This window comes from Schistocerca gregaria, chromosome 6, assembly GCF_023897955.1.
Source record: "Schistocerca gregaria isolate iqSchGreg1 chromosome 6, iqSchGreg1.2, whole genome shotgun sequence".
NCBI classification, from domain to species: Eukaryota; Metazoa; Arthropoda; class Insecta; order Orthoptera; family Acrididae; genus Schistocerca; species Schistocerca gregaria.
Window position 1 is genome coordinate 99,106,894 of NC_064925.1, and position 18,044 is coordinate 99,124,937.

An 18,044-nucleotide genomic window follows, 5' to 3' on the forward strand; every position below is an offset into this window, starting at 1 on the left:
GTTAACTAAATACCTTTACGCCATTACATCGCACCTTGTGGCGAGCGCCCTTTTTTTTCCTTGCATGTATAAGATGCGTATTGCGGAGGATAATGATAATCTGGAATATCCTTTCATTCCCACTCTCTCATTTGCTCAGTTAATCATTCACCCTCTCTGTCTCCTTCTCCACACACACACACACACACACACACACACACACACACACACACACAGCTGTTGCAAGCCTTTAGGGTCAAAGCTATACATACGGTACAGGATACTAAAAAGACGATTTTTGAGAAAGTAACCAACGAATAAGCACTGCATTCTAGGCATGGTGTTTGTAAACTTGTTATGTTTCATTACAAACAACTGCCTGCCGCATCATCGTCGGTGTCACTGTGTTGAAACTCAATGCATAATCTTCTGTGGTATGTCTACAGTGAAGCTGTTAAACAGTTTATGACTGGTTGTCAAAGGTGAATCATGACGCTTTACAATAATTGGCAGAAATGCATTCAGTGTTGAAGGTTGCAGGGCCTGCAAAGCTGAACCAAGGTACAGAAATAAGTTTCGCTTCAGTGACCAGAAGGAATTTATCACCGTGGACATAAACGACCAGGAAATAGGGTCTTTGAATCCAAAGAGAGATAGTCAAAGCTCTCGGGAAAAAAATTTGTTCACATAGCAGAATTTGAGCAGGTGGTAACACGTCATTTGCAAATTCGTATGGGGGATATTAGTGGAGTATCAGTCAATACTGCCACAAACAACGTGTGCAAGAAATAGGGTTAAATTAATTTGAACCCAGAGTTCAGTTCTGTCATGCTATATTATAATCTATGGACTTAGACCGGCGGTTGTGTCTTTAACATGTTGATATAACATTAAGCTGTTTCTGTAAGGTCTAAGTTGTTTATTTGAACAAAAATTAAATATACATTGTTGAACTTTAGCTCCTTATGTCAAAGTACTCCAACATTAGTACAATTCTGAACCGAAAGATTCAGGGAACCTAGTGTAACTTAAGTTCAGCGAGGTCCAAATCCCTGTCCAACTAAAGATTTGGGTCTTCGGTACTGTACCTAAATCCCTAAATGTCAATTCCGGGATTGTTCCTTTGAAAAGGACAGGGTCGATTTTCTTTCGCATGCCTGTCAAATCGTACGTGGGATTCATCTGTAACGGCGACGACGACTGGATGTTAACCATTAATTTTCCTCCGTGTAAGCTCGAATCTCTGGAATTTTACATTCATGGTCATTACGAGGACGCAACACACTGACCAGTCATATTAATGTGACCACTTGTCAGAGGCCTGAATAACCACATTTTGGATCGCGGACAGCTGCGAGAAGTGCAGGAAGGGAGTAAGTGAGGTTCTGGAAGGTACTGGAGCCATGCCAACTCCAGTGCAGTGGCCAGCTGCGCTAGGCTTCTCGGTTGCACGAACAGCCCGATAGAAGTTGTTCCACATATTCTCGTCAAAGTTTTAATCTGGCGAGTTTGGTGGCCAGGGTAGTATGGTGAATTCATTCTGGTTCTCTTTGAATCACACAAGTATACTGTGAGCTGTGTGACACGTTGCATCGTCCTGCCGGTACATGGCGTTGTGCTGAGGAAAAGCAAAGCGCGTAAGTGCGTCTGTGTGTGTGTGTGTGTGTGTGTGTGTGTGTGTGTGTGTGTGGATGGGTGGGTGGGTGTGGGGGGAGGGCAGGGCAGCACAGTGCCCGATTCCGGCTTCTTCCTACCGTTTCCGGGACATATTTTACTGCTTTTTTGTTGTTGTTGTAATCTCATTTTGTTCGTTTTCGTTAGTTGCATCTGCTCGGGGCGGATGGCGCAAGACACCCGTTTGAGTTCGTCGTTCATCCATTAACGCGCTGCTCGTACGCCAGGCAGCATACGGGGTGAATACAGACTACCTGCTTTCGCGGCATGGACGTGACAATCGAAACTGCCTCCCAGCAGGATCACACACTGTGTCGTGAACTGTTTCCTTCGCTGCACTTCTTCCCTGCCCTTCAATGTAGTGTTCCAATACGCGCCTTGCTAACGCTCCCTCCTACAGCCTAGACGATTCCGACAACTGTTGTACAGCATCTTGCCTTTACATGGGCATAAAACGTGGTTCACCTGAAAAGGCATCTATCGTTTTTCAGTGGATGTCCAGTTGCGGTATTGGCCTGCAAATTCCAACCTTCATCGCCGATGGCAGCAGTTAGCATGGGTGCATAAGCCAGGCTCCTACTGTTGAGGTCCATATGCAGCAATGTTTCCTGAACGGTCGTTGAGGAGACACTTTGGTAGCCCCTTGTTTCATCTGAGCGGTCACTTGCTCAACAACTGCACTCGCATTCGCCCGTACAAGACTCAGCAGCCGTCGTTCACCCCCCCCCCCCCCCCCCCCAATCAGTCCCACACACTGTAGCCTCGGTGCCGGTTTTACAACGGTATACTTTAACAATGGCAGAATGGCAACAAACAAACTTAGTCGTTACGGAAATGCTTCCATCTTTGATCAGAAAGCTAAGATCATGCCCTTTTCGACGACAGATAAATCGCTCCGTTTTCGCATTACAACGACAGCACTGTTTCCCATGCTTTGTATACCAAATGGTTCAAATGGCTCTGAGCACTATGGACTTAACATCTGAGGTCACCAGTCCCCTAGAACTTAGAACTACTTAAACCTAACTAACCTAAGGACATCACTCACATCCATGCCCGAGGTAGAATTCGAACCTGCGACCGTAGTGGTCTTGCGATTCCAGACTGAAGCGCCTAGAACAGCTCAGTCACAGCGGCCGGCGCTTTGTATACCTTCCACGGCTAGTGCTACCACCTGCTACCTGTGAGCGGTTATTGCACGATGATGGTGAACATGGCGATGGTAACAGTAATTTGGCTGGGACGTGTATCAGTGAGCATAGACATCCACGGCAATCGTTGACTTTTTCTTTAAAAAAAATCCGTATATGTTGTGTCGTGTTTATTCTGCTCTAGTTATGACAAAATGTAACAGCATAAGAAACTTTGGTCTGTACAACTTGACAATGCAGTCACACACCCAGAAAATATTGTATTGGCGATATAATGTTTTCTTGACCCTTTGTGTGCACTTCCAGAATTGTAGAAGTAAGCTGTTACTTTATGCTGAATGTCTTTCTATAGAGAATCCCTCTGGAGACAGAAAATCATTTTGGTTAAGCTCTAGCTCTGGCTAAACATGTTTGTGACAAAACGTGCAGTGGAATCATCCCAAACTCTACCGTAGATCTAACGGGATACGAGTCGCTGACGTGCTAACAGTACTCAAGAAACAGTAAACAAATATTTATGCCTTTATGGATGACTCACATTTCTTTAACATTTGTTGATAGTTTATTTAGCCTGATCACATTAGGGCCTTAGATAGCGCCATTTTTGACGTGCAGGGTGTACTTTAACAATGGCAGCATGGGAACAAAAACTTAGACCCTCCTCGACATAAATCCAGTCACACTGATTGCGTATCAGTTAGACGAAATATCTGAGCAAGGATCACCAAGAATCCTTAGTCGAAAGAAAGGAACAAAAGAGTCGTTCAGAAAGAGAAATACGTTACCATCAAACATAAAATTAATTATATGAACGCCTTCTACAACATAATGAACGAAGTGTCCCAGCAACCACATAACGGCATGGGTTTCGAACCGTGTGAAGAAGGAACAATCTGGGATGTGCGTAGTGTATACAGTCCCAGAAGATCGAGTAACGAAGTCCAATTGTGTCTTAATCCAAGACCAATTTGCCATATGACCTCCACACGTAAAACAATGTCCCATCTGTAGACGTACAATGACGACATAAATCCGTGTCGTTCGTTCGTTGGAATCAAGTCATTTACTGCCTTATACCACGAAGATGCTGCGCCCATCCGCAAAATCGGAAGGCTGATATTGCAACAACCTGTCGTCCAGGACCTATTCAACGATCCTCTTTCAACGAGATTTTGGCAAGGAACTCCTTCTCAATGAGTCTTTAGGAATCTCTTGGTAATGACGGGTCTTCATCGTCATCGCCGAGGGAAGCGGATAAACTTGGGCCACGTAGTAAGCTTTTGCACAAGACGTACGTATCAAATATTCGGATTTTCTGGAGCATAGTAAGAGAACGCCTTTCACGTTCTAGTATCGCCACCTGAATTTTTTCCGTAACACACTTTCAGTTGAGCGTCGCCATTTTGAGTGTACAACGATCAATGATGATACCGAGGGGCGTACGCCTAATGCACTGCATTAGCCCATTGAACAACCGCGTCATCAAAACCCTGCAAAGTAAGAAGCCTGCATTTACCTGTGAACCTGAACTCCGAAAATAACCATCGATTACAGCCTTCAGTTGAGTAACCATCACGTCGTCCCAGTATGCACGAACAGCTATAGCCCCTCCCGAAAGGGTGCAACCCTTCAACTGGGACGCTATCGTCCGAAACAGGGGCTACAGAGACAACACAAACAAAGTCTTTGAAGCGGGCTTCCTTGAGTCACTCCCTGATGAATATTTATCGGGGTCATTAGCAACCACCGAAGCTGAAATGCCCGTAAACAAATGTAAGAGCACTCGCCGAGTGTCAACAGCGACAGCCAACTGCTTCCATCATCAGAAGCAAAAAGTCGTGATTTACACGATCAAATGCCTTGTAAAAGTGCACAAAAGCAAGGGCACAAGGGACGGACGTTACAGCAGCAACCGAAACAACGTCACGACACTCGACTATAGAGTGGTACGACTAGGTCAGCAGGTGTGACGTTTCGCAACAATCGTCTCCATCAGAGACCCACTATTAACTGCTCTCACCACTGTCTTATAATCAAAGTTTAAGAAAGTAATTGGGTGAAAGCTACAAGGAACAGCAGAACCAGGGCATTTTGGGATTAAAACAATTTTTCCCACTTTGAACGAGGTCGGCACTACTCTACCCTGTAAGACTTCATTCAAAAGGAACGTAAAGGTAGCACCCAACAGGCCAAAATCGCACGCAAAATTCCTTGAGATGTCCATCCAGACTTTTGAGAAGGCGATCCCACAATAAGTACGGTATACAAACTTCCGCAGGCTGAAAGGCAGCTAAGAGCGTTTCATTATGTTCAGGTGTAATTGTGTACATGACGCTGCCTAGCGGGTCGTGAAAGATTTCGCTGGACTCATCGATGTCGTAGATGTCTGCACAGTATTGGTGTAAGATACGCACTATACCGGCTTGCTCCTTTACGATTTACGGACGTTACAGCAGCAACCCAAACAACATCACGACACTCGACTATAGAGTGGTACGACTAGGTCAGCAGGTGTGACGTTTCGCAACAATCGTCTCCATCAGAGACCCACTATTAACTGCTCTCACCACTGTCTTATAATCAAAGTTTAAGAAAGTAATTGGGTGAAAGCTACAAGGAACAGCAGAACCAGGGCATTTTGGGATTAAAACAATTTTTCCGACTTTGAACGAGGTCGGCACTACTCTACCCTGTAAGACTTCATTCAAAAGGAACGTAAAGGTAGCACCCAACAGGCCAAAATCGCACGCAAAATTCCTTGAGATGTCCATCCAGACTTTTGAGAAGGCGATCCCACAATAAGTACGGTATACAAACTTCCGCAGGCTGAAAGGCAGCTAAGAGCGTTTCATTATGTTCAGGTGTAATTGTGTGTACATGACGCTGCTTAGCGGGTCGTGAAAGGTTTCGCTGGACTCATCGATGTCGTAGATGTCTGCACAGTATTGGTGTAAGATACGCACTATACTGGCTTGCTCCTTTACGATAAGTCCATCATTTTTGTCGCGAGAGGATGAATACAAGGGCGTCGGCGACGGGTCTGATGCCGAAGGAATGACGTAAGGAAGTCAGTTGTTCCGTCACCAATGAACGTGTCTTGGATCGCATTTTCAAACCTTTCATTTGTATTCTCTTCAAGGTCAACAATTTTACCTTTGCGCGCCTAACATCTGCAAATTCGTAGAGGGGCGTGATCCGCAGCATCACGAAGTTCACGCAGGATGGAACAGTAATATTCGTACGTTCTCCAAAGGTCTCGCGCTTTGGCAACATAGAAAAGTATCAAAGATTGCCTGAGCCTCGGTTTTGAAAGCATTGTCCACCAGTCGAGGGTGGAAGAGTACTTCCCAGTGGACCGTAGAGCACGCTCCCACACGGTTCGCATCACGTCATCAAGAGAGGAGTCAGCTGGGTGTGCGACGTTTAACGTCTACGGAGTGCGAAACAATGTGACTGGTCGCCGTTCAAAATTTAGAGCTATTGTCACAGTACAGTGATCCGTAAAAGAAGTTGGGATGACTTCAACACTAAGAATACAATCGCGCAGGTTGATAAGTAAAACCTTTCTAATCTGCTACTAGAAGTGGCAGTAAAGTGGATAATTTTAAGTAACGTCGGGTATTTACATATCCAGACGTCTTTCAGGAATAAGGAACGGACCAATTCATGTAATTCACGATAGGAATTAAAATTTGGAGATTTATCTGCAGGACCCAACACACAACTAAAATCACCACCCAACAGAATACCCGGAAGACACTTACGCAACAGATAAACAATTTCCTTTTTATAAGAACGCGAACGATCCACTGCGCTACCAGTCCCTAAGGGACACATAAAAGAACCAAGAAATGATCAAAAAGTTGACAACCAGTGCCCTTGCCAGAATGCAACATTTGCACCTCAGCCATAGGAATGCTTTCGCGAAATAATAAGGCGGTCCCCGTAGAATATTCGGGTGTTATATTAAAGATCACACGAAAATCAGGTAAAGAGAAATGCCTAAATAACACCTCCTGTAAGAAGACTATGTCCACACATTAATCATAAATGAGCTGACGCAGCGAAGCCAATCGCAATTCTGCTTCCACACGATTCACATTTAAGGAAAGGAATGTGTAGGCTTGGGTCACTGATCACAGTTACACAGGGATGTACGGAACGAACCGAGCAGAATTAGATAGGCAGCTGAGCGTCAATGTCTATTGTAAAGCACACAAATAAATCAATCGGGGGACCAGAACCCCCGTAATCACAACCTTTATTCTTAAATTTCTTACGTGCCACCGCACGGTCAGGCTGTATACGCTGTTTCTGTCGGCTACGTGGCATGGTGGCCTCTGCTGAAGGGGGTGTAGAAGGAGTCATAGGCACAACTTCTTGCCCCTCAGAACTAGGGTCATGTAACATAGGTCTCCAGCCACTAAGGTGGAAGCATTCTGTGGACCTACCAATGCAAAATATGATACTGGGTCGCTAATTTTTTACTCCTCGGGATTTGCTGTAGGTCGCAAATTCCGGAAACCGTAGGCGGCTAAATACGAAGGAGCAGGAGGACCTGTAACGGAGACGCAAAAACAAAGGGGGGACTCTGCTCCCTCTCCACACGCAGGCAGCTCAGGCACATCGCGAGCAGGAGGGATGCTGGAGATAACTTCTTCGCCACCTACTGTACCACGGACGGGAGGTATCGTAGCATCGATAGCAGCAGGAGACACAATCGATGCGGAGAAGGTTGGGGCAGAAAGCGCAAACAAATGCTCCCCCTCGTCAATTTGAATGCGACGTCGCTTGTTTGTCACTCTCCTGGGGGCGATAGGGTCTGAACCTGTTGAGGAGTTAAGGGCGGATATTCATTTACAGGATTATCAGAACTGACTTTTTGTTCGTTATGATCCGAAGATTAAGTAGGTCCGACGTCTGGAGTGGAAGGAACGAGATCAGCAACTGTCAATTTGCGACGTTGCACTAATAACGACTTTAATACAAAAACCCTCCGAGGGCAATTAGAGCGAACGTGTACACTTTCATTACTCAGGAAGTAGGTTCCCTCTCGACCGGTAAGGCGGTAACCACTCACTTTTAACACTGTGATGAGTGTTGAGTAGATCAACGTTCACGACAAACTTTTTTCAATTTATCGTAAGGAGTCGATATGTCCTTTAGAAAATTGTCATCAGCCTCCGGCGGGAGGTTGAAGACTCGAACGTCCGTATAGTCAATTTCATCATCTGCGGGTGACACCATACTAACATAATTATCGCATTGCTTGAACGGCGCTTGCGAACCACTTCGCGACAGTAATCTTTCAACGTGAAGGGGATCCATAAATTTCACGTAAAACACGTTCCTCAAATTCAAATGGCTCTAAGTACTATGGGACATAACATCTGAGGTCATGTCTCCTAGACATAGAACTACTTAAAGCTAACTAACCTAAGGACATCACACACGTCCATGCCCGAGGCAGGATTCGAACCTACGACCGTAGCAGCAGCCCGGTTCCGGACTGAAGCGCCTAGAACCGCTCGGTCACAGCGGCCGGCTAAACACGATCTCTTCTGCGTCAAAATAAGCGGTGTGAACCTGATCAGAGTTCACATGAACTGTATCGACAAGCCAATCGTGGATTTCTAGAAACGCGGGCTGCACGTGTCGCGCTGTTTTATCGAAAGCAAAGCTCACAGTACCTTTCCGTGGAATACACGTAGAAACCATGGTAGCCACAGCGGAGCTGCCGACGCCGCTGCAAGTAGACGAACACAAACAGACAGTAAAGGCGGAGCGGAGGCGCTACGACTCACTCGGCAGACAGAACAACACTAACGAGGAAAACTCCACACAGGCGACGCCGCGCAACTGAAATAAACCAGAACCTTCCTGCTCCGACCTCGAAGAAGAACTGAGTGGAGAAGGTGGATTCATTGCCCAGATAGGTTTCTCAGTTATATGAATGCGTTGTGTCTGTTCTTTGGGACATGTTATTGACGCGTTCATGAAAGGTAACTGAACTAAGGCGATTCATCAGTTCAGGCCAGTAGCTTATGGTGCACCCTCGAAAACCTGTTCTATTTCATTGTTCAAGCAGAGTTTTATAGTTTCTGTTCTATAAACTGGACACATCTGTGTGCAGGTGAATCTTGTTAAAATTTAAGGAGAATCCACTTGCATTAAGCCATCTGTTCATGTTTTCAGATACTTCTTACGTTGATTTTTCAGTAAGAAGACTGACATTAGTTTTTTATTTATATACTTGTATAATGTGCAAAAACGACGAAATTTGCACCTTTTGTCGGTGCAAGTAGCAGATTGTTTATGTGTATCAGAAACAACCCGGAATGGAACCCAGAAGTACACCACGCCGTTTTGCTTCGACTTCTGAGTGTAAATGCTATGTGATCGACAATAACATGGATCTGCTGTATTTTGATTTCTGCCCTTCCGATAAGATGGGAAACCACAAACCAGGTGTATTTACTATTCCGTTGTTTTCACTTCTGCATGGGGATATCGTAGGTCACGCATTCAAATGCCTTAACCAACTTACCGATTATTCCCTATGCTACAAATTACTAATTTGTTGATTCTGGTAAATAATTTGCCAAGGTAAAAAAAGCCTGTTTGGTTGAATGTTGTTTTGTAAATCCAGACTCTTTTACTGCTGAGTCTGTTGCATACAACTTTCTCCAATTTTTGGAAGTATTGGCAATGACGGGACAAGTGAAATGGCTTATTTCTGTTCGTTGGTGACACTAGACAGGTAATGAACGATGTTGAGTGGAGCATAGGCAACGTTTCAAATAGTACTGTTCAAGACATATGTAAGTAGGCTGTTTAGGTTTTTTTATTGGTGACGCAACGTAGCGCTCTGTATGAAAATCACTGGCTGTGCTGTGTGCAGTCGGTGGCTGGTTTGCATTGTTGTCTGCCATTGTAGTGTTGGGCAGCGGCTGCTGGATGTGAACAGTGCATAGCGTTGCGCAGTTGGAGGTGAGCCGCCAGCGGTGGTGGACGTGGGGAGAGAGATGGCGGAGGTTTGAAATTTGTAAGAGTTGGTGTCATGAACTGATATATATATATTATGACTATAAAGGTAAATACATTGTTTGTTCCCTATTAAAATCTTTCATTTGCTAACTGTGCCTATCAGTAGTTAGTGACTTCCGTAGTTTGAATCTTTTAGTTAGTTGGCAGTAGTGGCGCTTGCTGTATTGCAGTAGTTCGAGTAACGAAGATTTTTGTGAGGTAAGTGATTTGTGAAACATATAGGTTAATGTTACTCAGGGCCATTCTCTTGTAGGGATTATTGAAAGTCAGATTGCGTTGCGCTAAAAACTATTGTGTGTCAGTTTAAGCACAGTCATGTATAATTTTTCAAAGGGGACGTTTCACATATATTCATGGTTTGTAGAGAAAAAATAAATGCTAAATCACAGTAAGACTCACTGTTTTCCAGTTTCTAAACAAAAATTGAACTAAAACTGACATTTTGATTATATAGAATTGGAATATGATTTGCAAGTCTGAACAATTCAAATTCCTGAATGTTCAGATAGGTGGTAAACTGTCATGGAAAACCCATGTTCAGGATCTTGTTCAGACACTCACTGCTACTATATTTACCATCAGAAACGCATGTGATAGTATAATAAAAAATTAATCTACTTTGCTTATTTTTATTCACTTATGACACACAGCGTTAAATTCAGGGGTAACTCTTCCCATTCACAAAGGGTATTTTTGGCTCAGAAGCGGGCAATTCGGCTAGTGTGTAGCATATGTTCGTGAACATCCTGTTGCCCCTATTCATTAAAAAAAAAGTTGCTCTGAGCACTATGGGACTTAACTTCTGAGGTCACCAGTCCCCTAGAACTTAGAACTACTCAAACCTAACCAACCTAAGGACATCACACACACCCTTTCCCGAGGCAGGATTCGAACCTGCGACCGTAGCGGTCTCGCGGTTCTAGACTGTATCGCCTAGAACCACTCCGGCCGGCCCCTATTCATTAGTCTGGAAATTCTGACATTGGCGTATCAATGCATATTATTTTTAATTTCGTTTATTATTAAAAATTCGATCCTAGTTCCATGAATTAGAAGCCTTCACGAAGTTAATGCTCGCAGAAATGTAATCTGCATTTGGATCGCCCCTCCTTGACTGTCGCCCAGAAACGTGTGCTATTCTGCTGCATTCATTTTCAGTGAACTATCACAAGAATTAAAAAATCTAAGCTCTAACCGACGCACTTTCAAACCTAAGCTAAAGAACTTCCTCATAAGTCACTCTTTCTATTCTGTTGGGGGGGTTCGTGGAAAAATAAGCAAATTTCTGCTTTGCAAGGTTATGGTAATATACACTGCGGAGACAAAAGTCATCGGATGCCTCAAAATATCGTGTCGGTCCTCCTTTTGCCCTGCATAGTGCAGCTTCAGACAAGGTTTGTTGTTCGAAGGAAGCTCAGATGTTCAAACGTGTGTGAAATCTTATGAGACTTAACTGCTAAGATCATAAGTCCCTAAGCTTACACACTACTGAACCTAAATTATCCTAAGGACAAACAGACACACCCATGCCCGAGGGAGGACTCGAACCTCCGCAAGGACCAGTCGCACAGTCCACGACTGCAGCGCCCCAGACCGCTCGGCTAATGCCGCGTGGCTCGAAGGAAGCAGTTTGGGTGATATCGTCTGGGTTTTAAAGGGGTGGCTTCCAATATGGGTATGGATATATTCCGGTAGGCATACTACTTGGCACTGTTGTAAGCTTGGATCATTTATGACCACTGTCCGCTACGAGACTGAGCCACACCTGTCAACGCCACGGGCACGTGATAGGTTTTGGAAAGTACATAGACAAATGGAGAATCATTCTAGAGACGACTTGGCCACAAGGCACTGTCTGAACACGTCGCTGAAGTCCGCAGCAGAAATACTGAGCCCTGCTACCTCAAAAGCCCTCCATAATTTCGAAAGTGTGACCGGTGCAGGATTTTGCGCACGAACCGTGTCTCAGTTATGCGCCAGGAATGTTCTAAAGGATTCATGTCGGGGGAGCTGGGTTGCCAAATCATTCGTTTGAACTGTTCAGGATGTTCTTCAAACCACTACCGAACAATTGAGTCCCGGTGACATGGCTGATTCCCATCTATAAAAATTCCATCTTTGTTTTGGAACACGAAATCCACGAATGGCAGCAAATTGTCTGCAAATAATCGCACGTAACCATTTTCAGCCACTGATGGGCTCAGTTGGACCAGACGACTCAGTCCATTCCATGTAAATACGACTCACACCCTTATGAAGCCACCACCAGCTTGCAGAGTGCCTTGTTGACAACTTAGGTCCATAGGCTTCGCGATGTCTGCGCCACACTCGAACCATATCATCACCGTACGAACCGAAATCTGGACTCATCCGACCAGGCCACGGTTTTGCGGCCGCCTAGTGGCCAACGGATATGGTCACGAACCCAGGAGAGGCGCTGCAGGCGACGTCGTGCTGTTAGCAAAGGCCATCGCGTCGGTCTCCTCCTGCCACAGCTCATTAATGCCAAATTTCGGCACACTATCCTAACAGATACGTTCGTCGTACATCCCACATTGACTTCTGTAGTTATTTTAAACAGTGTTGCTTGTCTGTTAGCACTGACAACTCCACGCAAACCACGCTGTTCTAGCTAGTTAAGTGAAGGCCGTCAGCCACTGTGTTGTCCGTGATGAGAGGTAACGCCTGAAATTTGTAATTCTCGGTACACTCTTGACACTGTGCGTCTGGGAATACTGAACTGCCCAGTCCAAAATGAAATATCCCATGTGTCTAGCTCCAATTACCATTACGCGTTGAACGTCTGTTAATTCCCATCGTGCGGCCACAATCACGTCGGAAACCTTTTCACACGACTCACTTGAGTACAAATGACAGCTCCGCTAATGCATGCGCTTTTATACCTTGCGTGGGCAATACTACCGCCGTCTGTATGTGTGCGTATTGCTATCCGACGACTTTTAACTCGGTGTACTCGTATACTAAACTACTACTCGTCAGCATGGAGTTTGTGTATATTTTATTTTATCTCATATTAACTTTTCTGATCTCAAATTCATGCACTGACTCGTTCCATGGCCATGGAGATCACACGCACGGCACAGCGGACACACCAGGAACCGCGGTGTTGGTCGTCGAATGGCGCTAGCTGCGCAGCATTTGTGCACCGCCGCCGTCAGTGTCAGCCAGTTTGCCGTGGCTTACGGAGCTCCATCGCAGTCTTTAACACTGGTAGCATGCCGCGACAGCGTGGACGTGAACCGTATGTGCAGTTGACGGACTTTGAACGAGGGCGTATAGTGGGCATGCGGGAGGCCGGGTGGACGTACAACCGAATTGCTCAACAAGTGGGGCGTGAGGTCTCCACACTACATCGATGTTGTCGCCAGTGGTCGGCGGAAGGCGCACGTGCCCGTCGACCTGGGACCGGACCGCAGCGACGCACGGATGCACGCCAAGACCGTAGGATCCTACGCAGTGCCGTAGGGGACCGCACCGCCACTTCCCAGCAAATTAGGGACACTGTTGCTCCTGGGGTATCGGCGAGGACCATTCGCAACCGTCTCCATGAAGCTGGGCTACGGTCCCGCACACCGTTAGGCCGTCTTCCGCTCACGCCACAACATTGTGCAGCCCGCCTACAGTGGTGTCGTGACAGGCGTGAATGGAGGGACGAATGGAGACGTGTCGTCTTCAGCGATGAGAGTCGCTTCTGCCTTGGTGCCAATGATGGTCGTATGCGTGTTTGGCGCCGTTCAGGTGAGCGCCACAATCAGGACTGCATACGACCGAGACACACAGGGCCAACACCCGGCATCATGGTGTGGGGTGCGATCTCCTACACTGGCCGTACACCTCTGGTGATCGTCGAGGGGACACTGAATAGTGCACGGTACATCCAAACCGTCATCGAACCCATCGTTCTACCATTCCTAGACCGGCAAGGGAACTTGCTATTCCAACAGGACAATGCACGTCCGCATGTATCCCGTGCCACCCAATGTGCTCTAGAAGGTGTAAGTCAAGTACCCTGGCCAGCAAGATCTCCGGATCTGTCCCCCATTGAGCATGTTTGGGACTGGATGAAGCGTCGTCTCACGCGGTCTGCACGTCCAGCACGAACGCTGGTCCAGCTGAGGCGCCAGGTGGAAATGGCATGGCAAGCCGTTCCACAGGACTACAGCCAGCATCTCTACGATCGTCTCCATGGGAGAATAGCAGCGTGCATTGCTGCGAAAGGTGGATATCCACTGTACTAGTGCCGACATTGTGCATGCTCTGTTGCCTGTGTCTATGTGCCTGTGGTTCTGTCAGTGTGATCATGTGATGTATCTGATCCCAGAATGTGTCAATAAAGTTTCCCCTTCCTGGGACAATGAATTCACGGTGTTCTTATTTCAATTTCCAGGAGTGTAAATAAAATGAAAACAGTAAACAGTATATTTAGATCTACTCTCATGCTCATAAATTGAGGATAATTGCAGAATGTGGTGCCACACAACGTGGCACTACACAAAACAGGCCCTAATAGCATAGGCACATAGGGAATACACACGACGCAGATCTGTAAGTCCACGGTATTGGTGATAAGTGTAGACAACTGTCCCGAAACACATACGCTACTAAACGCCACTGTTTCCTGCGCATGTACCATGACATCAATGTGGGATATGATCACCATGCACATGTACACAATCCGCACGACGGGTTGGGATACTCTGGTTCGAGCAGCTGCTGGGTCATAGCCTCCCATTATTGCGGCAGTGCCTGTCGGAGCTACTGAAGTGTCCTAGGCGTTTGACGACGTGCAGCGATACGTCGACCGAGAGCATCCCAGACGTGCTCCAAGGGGTTTAGGTCTGGAGAACAGGCAGGCCACTCCATTCGCCTGATATCTTCTGTTTCAAGATACTCCTCCACGATGGCAGCTCGGTGGGGCTGCACCCCAGAAAAGGACGACATACTGGTGCAAAATGACGTCCCGATACACCTGACCTGTTACAGTTACTCTGTCAAAGACATGCAGGGGTGTACGTGCACCAATCCCACCCCGCATCATCAAACCACGACCTTTCAAGAGCATTAAGGGGCTGGTATCTGGTTCACGCCAGATGAAGACCCTGTGAGAATCACTTTTCAGACTATACCTGGACTCGTCCGAGGACATAACCTGGGACCACTGTTCCGATGAGCATGTACTGTGTTCTTGACACCCGGCTTTACGGGCTCTTCTGTGACCAGGGGTCAGTGGAATGCACCTTGCAGGTCTCCGGGCGAATAAACCATGTCTGTTCAGTCGTCTGTAGACGGTTTGTCTGGAGACAAGTGTTCCAGTGGCTGCGGTAAGGTCCCGAGCAAGGCTACCTGCAGTACTCAGTGGCCGTCTGCGGGCACTGATGGTGAGATATCGGTCTTCTTGTGGTGTTGTACACTGTGGACGTTCCGTACTGTAGCGCCTGTACGGGTTTCCTGTCTGCTGGAATCGTTGCCATAATCTTGAGATCACACTTTGTGCCACACAGACCTGCTGTGTATGACCAGCCTCCAGTCGCCCTAGTATTCTACCCCTCATAACGTCATCAATATGTGTTCTTTGAGCCATTTTCAACACACAATCACCATTAGAACGTCTGAAAACGTCTGCACACTTACTCGCTGCACCTCTTCATATGTGGATTGCTGCCAGAGCCACCGTGCGACGACCACAGGTCAAATGTACCGCATGATCATACCCCGAGGTGATTTAAACCCGCAAACCGCCCACCAGAGCTTTGTTTCACCATGTATCAGCATTATCCTTAATTTATGAGCAGGAGTGTATATGGGAGACTACCACTATCGTGAAATTGATTACAAAGTAAGTTAACATGTTACGAAGTTCACCTGAACCACATTTGATTGTTTCAGTATAGTAACAAAGGTAGCTGGAGTTGCAGGGACACAAAATGAAACGAACTAAACTTTAACTGGCCTCTGGACTAAAATCCTCAGCGGAGAATCATTGTCAGCCTGTGGAAGTTTTCCATTACCAAAAGCTGCTAAAATTTTATTAAGGTGCAATTATTTTCGTCAATTTGCATCATTACTGGAGGTCCTGAAAGTTTAAAATGGTATCACATGTCTGTCATTGTAAGGTACAGGTGTCCAGGGTTGAATGGTCAATATTCAGGGACTTGACAAGAACGTTCATTTAAAGAAAAAAATTTAGTAAACATAGTCTGTAAAAGTGATACCTTAAGAGCTGTGAGCACTTCTTCATCGTAGGTAATGTGAAAAAACGCTTTGCTTTCCCCGTCCCTAATGACCTCGTTGTCGACGGAATGTTAAACATTAATCTTCTAATATTCTTCTCCTCCTCTTTGCTTTTCATATTTCAGGAGAATGTAGTATGGACCAAGCCAACAAGAAATTTCTAGTAAACATGAGCTTGTTCAGTAGAAGAGATTTGATTTGTTTCAGAGTATCGAAGATGAAGTAGAGCTCATTGCTTTTAAGGTAGCCATTTTACAGTCGGTGTTTACTAATTTTTCTTGGTCTGAATGATGGTTTCTGTCATATCCCTGAAAACAAACCACTCCTGTTGGGACACCCTGTATGTTACCTGTACAGTACTAGAATCAGAATTTAAGACAGCTTTGGAGGACTGAAGACGAAATAACAGAGAAGGGATAAATAACATTCCGCCAGAATTTCTAAAATCATTGGGAGAAGTGGCGACAAAACGGCTATTCACGTTGGTGTGTAGAATATATGAATCTGGCGACATATCAACTGACTTTCGGAAAAACATCATGCACATTATTCCGACGACTGCAAGGGTTAACACGTGTGAGAATTATCGTACAACCAGCTTAACAGCTCATGCATACAAATTGCGGACAAGAATAATATACAGAAGAACTGAAAAGAAAATTAAGGATATGTTAAATGACGATCAGTTTGGCTTTAGGAAAGGTAAAGGCACGAGAGAGGCTATTCTGACGAAAGTAATGAGAAGTAGCAGAAATGAGAACAGCGAGGAAAGAGCAGCGAGAAACGTAACTGGGACTGGTGGTCACAAAGGTGATGAAGTCAAGGAATTCGACTACCTAGGCAGCAAAATAATCAGTGACGAACGGAGCAAGGAGGACATCAAAAGCAAACTAGCAAGGCAAAAAGGGCATTCCTGGCCAAAAGAAGCCTTCTAGTGTCAAAAATAGGCCTTAATTTGAGGAAGAAATTTCTGAGAATGTGTGTTGGGAGCACAGCATTGTATGTTACGAAAACATGGACGGCAGGAAAACCGGAACAGAAGAGAATCGAAAGGTCTGAGATGTGGTGCTACAGAGGTATGTTGAAAATTGGGTAGACTGATGAGTTAAGGAAGGAGGAGGTTCTGCGCAGAATCTGAGATGAAAGGAATGTGTGGAAAACACTGAGAAAGGGAATGGAGAGGATGACAGGACATTAATGACTTCCATGGTACTAGAGCAAGCTGTAGAGGGTAAAGCTGTAGAGGGAAACGGAGACTGAAACCCATCCAGCAAACAACTGAGGACGCAGGTTGCAAGTGCTACTCTGAGATGAAGAGGTTGGCACAAGAGAGGAATTCTCGGCGGGTGGCATAAAACCAGAGCCAGGAAACTTAAGACTAAAAAAAAAGTTATTATTATGCCAGTTACTCCCGGCACAACAGAGTGCATGTTGCAGGCGGGAAACTGAGGGCGAACTGCCGAGGGTTGGCAGGCGACTCACCTGCGTTGGAGTGGTTTTGGCGAGGTGGGCGGGCGAAGCTCTGACCACTGGCAGGCGTGTCCGGTAGGAGCTCCGGGTATATAACCTCCGGTTTTTATCTCGGGAGCAAGCCAGTTGCGTCACGGGATGTACGGTTTCGAAATCGTAATCATGTTTGTCTTCTATTTAAATCGTGGTATCAGGTAGTAATCGGTTAATCTTGGCTGATCGTTTAATTTACAATAGAGGTGCATCACGTTTTTATTGTCTGCTAGGCTAAACAAGTAGCTGTGACGTGCGAGATAGCAGGCCTGTGGCCTTTCAAGGTCTTTTAGCGTGTTTGCCTCCGAGCCTACCGCCGAGTAATCGAGTCACCGATACAGCAATACCGGACTGAAGACAACGGCAATGCACCGCCGAGCGGAAACACAACCGATTCCGATCTTGGAGAGTAATCGATGGTGAGAGACTGTGTGTTTT

General features: G+C 45.9%; 1 protein-coding gene across 1 annotated transcript in view; it reads right to left on the reverse strand.

Annotated features, from left to right (window-relative positions):
* The window catches only part of LOC126278545 (prokineticin-2-like), a 35,408-nt gene extending 17,752 nt beyond the window's left edge, over positions 1-17,656 (reverse strand). Inside the window, exon 1 of the mRNA XM_049978724.1 lies at positions 17,586-17,656. The gene's annotated coding sequence lies outside the window, so the exon portion shown is untranslated. The remainder of the gene's footprint in view (positions 1-17,585) is intronic.
* Positions 17,657-18,044: the final 388 nt, after the last annotated feature.